The sequence below is a fragment of the Gossypium arboreum genome, chromosome 13 (genome assembly GCF_025698485.1).
Source record: "Gossypium arboreum isolate Shixiya-1 chromosome 13, ASM2569848v2, whole genome shotgun sequence".
NCBI lineage: Eukaryota > Viridiplantae > Streptophyta > Magnoliopsida > Malvales > Malvaceae > Gossypium > Gossypium arboreum.
Window position 1 is genome coordinate 80,434,233 of NC_069082.1, and position 4,613 is coordinate 80,438,845.

The 4,613-nt window shown below is 33.1% G+C and overlaps 1 pseudogene; it reads right to left on the reverse strand.

The window, feature by feature from the left end:
* Positions 1–258: 258 nt before the first annotated feature.
* LOC108463331 (probable lysophospholipase BODYGUARD 4) lies at positions 259–2,505 on the reverse strand (annotated as a pseudogene).
* Between the last annotated feature and the right edge of the window lie 2,108 nt (positions 2,506–4,613).

Genomic DNA, 4,613 nt, shown 5'->3' on the forward strand with positions numbered 1-4,613 from the left:
AAAAATAAAAATAATTCGAACTAAAACCGATCCACCAAACTAAAATTCAAACATGACAATAAAGTTGATTTTTTTTTTTAACATTGCTTGTATGAACTAAATTGCACTTTTGACTATAATATAAGGACTACCTCTATGGTTGAACCAAATATTGAATATACTCATGACTGGTGCATAGTATATCCAACACTCACTTTCAAGTTGGGATAATTAATATCAAAATTTGTACCTTCAAAAATAAAAATAAAAATAGTCCTGTTTCTCTCTGGTGAATAGCTTTCTAATGAAAAAAAGAGAGCAAGATTTGTGGTACAACCTTTGGCTAACAATTATCAAACAGGAGGGAAACAGCTTTTAAATGGAACAGTTTTATGAGGATGCCCATATATGTTCTAAACTCTTGGCAAATTCCCTCACTCTACCTAAAATAACAGATGTATGATCAACATTTTCAATCATGTTAAGTTCAACTAACTCAGGGAATTTCATCTTCATGTTATTGCTGCAGTCCAATGGGACTTCCATGTCATGATCACCATGGATGATGCAAACCTTTACTGACCTTGATTTATTCAAAATTTCCAGATATTTATCCATCAACTTTGCTCCCCCACATATCACATTGTGCATGTTATGCCTTGTCAAGTCCACTTCCATGAAATTCAGTTCCCTGGAAATATAGTAAAACGTGGACGAACTTGTCATCTTAGTGGAATTTTTTTATTCCAAAATATAGAAAGAAATTGCACATGTTAAAAGCATATGTTTGTATATGCTATAGTTTGGAAATGGAAAGGAATTGCAAATACTGGAATACAAATCTCGAACTTATGGAATGCTATCCGTTAAGGGTGAGTACATAAACTAATTGAATCAAGTCCCAAGTTCTAGTTTGATAATATAAAAATGAGCTGCAGAAGCCATAATGAAAATCCCGGACCTGCCGTCCGAATGTTACCATTTAAAACTAACTGGGGATTCTCTAGTTTATGACATAGAATGCATATTAATACAAATATAGTAAATTTGTATGCAAGCATGTTTATGTTATTGTGAATAAGAGTAAGGAATCATTATATTGTTACCTTCGAAGTGTGAATAGCTTAAGGATCATCTCCCATATCCGATGATTACGACAAAACAGGAAGCAAAAACATCTTCCAACATGCTCATACCATGACATCACAGATTTACCAAATTCTAATGGCGGCCACAGTGTCTTTCCAGCGAATGTGTTAAGCGCCATTAATGAAGTTGTTGCTCCATCTTTTGCACAAGGCAAGTATGGCTAAATGTAGAAGCACAGTAGATTAGAGAAAAGATTGAACAGAGAGAAGTAAGAAAAAGGTAGGTTAAAGTTTAAGAAACATACAAATTTCAAACGGTTCAAGTATGGCTACACTCGATCAAACTCAAATAGAATTTAAAATTTCAATTTAACTTAGAGCTAGAATTGTTGTGGACTCAATTAGACCAAAAAGAAAATTAAGGTAAATGTTACCTACTCACAGGTGCAACAAGGGTGACTGATTTGACGAACTTGGGGTATTTAGCAGCTAAAGCCAAAGCAACCCATGGAATGAGCCACCAAATGGAAAGAATTCAAGTGAAATGGTAAGATCACAGATTTGTCAATCCTTTCAACATGATCAAGCAATGTATACATAGTCATTTGGCTTTGGACTTCTTCCGAATCCCAAAAGATCAACGGCGAAAAGCCTGTAATGATCCTTTACAGATTCAGATAGATTGTTGAAAATTGTTTCAGTCCAAAATGAAGAAGAAGAAACGAAGCCATGCAAAAATATCACATTTTGAGCTGCCTCATCTCCTCTTCCTACTTTCAAGCAAAAATATGTTGGTATCAAAATCAACTACTGCAATAGCAAATGCCTCTGAGTGAGAAAATAAATAACTAAATAAAACAAATCTGCCTAAAAAGCTACCTTGAGGAAGATTTTTCACAACAACATGAAGCTTCTGATCATATCCTTTCTTCATCCATGAAACACAAGACTGGCATCCACAATCAGACCATCGATTCACCATCAAGCCTTCATTGACGCTACCATCTCTATCATCCTTTTTCTTTCTATATATTCTCCATTTTCTTGCAAAACCAAGAAACCTCGTATTCCTCAACATATATTTCCTCCCATACAAACTCTCTGATAACATCTCAGTTTCCTTATTCTCTCCATTTTTGTCTCCGGCTTTTCCACAATAACAGGGGCTGCAGGCATTACCTTCGAAGAACTCATCGACTAACTTGAAAACCACACAAAGTACAGCGTCGAGGAAGTCTAGGAAAAGAAAGACGACACAGGTATAGGAATTGAAGAGTGTTCTTCCATACTTCCTTGTCCATTTTCCTGCTAAAATTTCAGCAGACATTGATGGAAATGGAAGGAAACTGGTATAAACAGAAAAGGAAGAAAAAAAAAATATTTGTGGACAGTTTGAGGATTGGACAGGAATGTATAAAAGCGTGTAAATATGAGAGTGGTCCTAAAATATAAGTTGAAAAATCTAGATTTTTGATTGCATCAAGATGAGATGAATGCCGAGGTAACTGCCAGATAAGTCTGGAAAATGGACTTTTTTATTTCTAGAGTATTGGTACCTTTCTTATAGAGGGTTCAAGGAATTTGAATATGTTCTCATTACTCTTATCGGGGAATATTACATAAATCTCTTGGTAAACGTATTTATATATAATTATCCTTATGACTTGAAAAATAATAAAGGTAAATTATAAAAATAATTCTTTATGTTTATTTAAATTTTCATTTTAATTCTCAATATTTCAATTGTTAGCATTTTATTATTAACTTTATTTATTTATCTATAATAATTTGATCATGTTATCTGAACTTAAATGTGTAACAAAAATCACAATAAAAACTGACCTGGTTAATTTTTCAGTTTTATTGTGAGCCACCGTTAGTTATTTTTTCCTTGTTTCCCTTATTTATTTATATTTCTTTCTCCCACATTCTTATTTTTTCCTTTTTTCTTTCTTTCTTATCACTTTCCCTTCTTTCTCTCTTTATTTTTCTCTTTTTCCTCTTCATCTTCCACACTCAACCTAACATGCAACACATTCAAGATAGCTTTATCAACATTAGCTTAGGAAGAAACAAAGTTATGTGAAACAAGACAAAAAATGATTTCCCTTAAAAATGTATTTTGGGATTGTGGAAGGGCCTTTAGATGAGAAATACGCAATAATAGTAGGTGTCAGTTTATAATTTGCTGATGCTGTCATAGGTAAGATGCAACACTCCAAACTCGACCGAAAAGGTTTGCCTCGAATTCGGCGTGCAACATTAGCCACCGAAGTGACTCTTCGTTAACTCCCAAGCTAACCTTCAACAAACCACTTATACATAGCATGCGAACATAATATTAATCTTTAACAAACTAGCGGATAATCATACATTCATAAAACACAAGGGTTCGCATGATAAAATAAATCAGAATATCCAATCATGTGAAACAATATTTCCATACATTTAGAAATATTTACAAGCTCGTATTACACTTAAGCATTTCGTATAACATTCAGACATAGCTCGCATACCTTATTATCACAAGAGATCCCAGACCAATACACAAACATAGGTTCGTAATTTAATATAGGCTTGCGCAAAAACACCTGTTCGCAAGATTTAGCAGATGACATACAATAATTTTGAATTTTAAGTTAAAAAAACATTAACAGTTCGCTTAAAACTTAAATAGCTCATACATCATAGCTTCACTAAATAACATGCTTCACAAACAAGGAAAAACATGCATACAAAAGATTATAATATTTAAAAAAGGTTTATATAATTTCATGGGTTCACACACATAAGGGTTCATAAAGCTAAGGGTGCGCATATAATTTTGCTAAACATACTTAGGGTTTCACATGTAATAAAACTAACATAATAGGGATACACAAGTGAATATAGTTCTTAGTAAACAATGTTTCACATGTAAATAATGTATCGTTATAAGGGTACGCTAGTAATCAACAAGGTAGACATGCATGAATAACATCGATTTATTAATTATCAAACAGAAGGCAAAATCCATATCATGGTTTGTAGAAATAAAGTAAACTAATAATATAGCATAGTATACTTTTATACATAAGAAAATTATTCGATAATCAAATTAACACTATAACTATCGTTCAAAACAACATAGCATAAACCCATTGCCCATCTCTATGGTTCACCCGTATCAGTCAAGTGCCTCGTCAAATCATCGACATCGCTTATGCCATCCATGATCTACTTACGTGAAAGTGAGATAGGAGTGGGCGAGTTCAGGGAGGACTTAGTAAATAATCGAAAACCATTAGATCATGCCTTCAAACAATATTTGAAACAATAAAAAACTTTTATTTGAAAATATTTTGCGTGCTGGGTTCGTAGGTGAGAATGTGAGACTTAGTTCCTATATGAAAACATATTTTGTGAAAACAGTTTAAAAGCAATGTTTACAAATCTTTTCTTCCAAAAACTTGCTTTAAAAAAGGTCTCGCATTAAAATCATGCAAGGCCATATTAAAAAAAAAACAAATATGAGTTTATAATAGAGCCCTGAGACCAGCTCACACA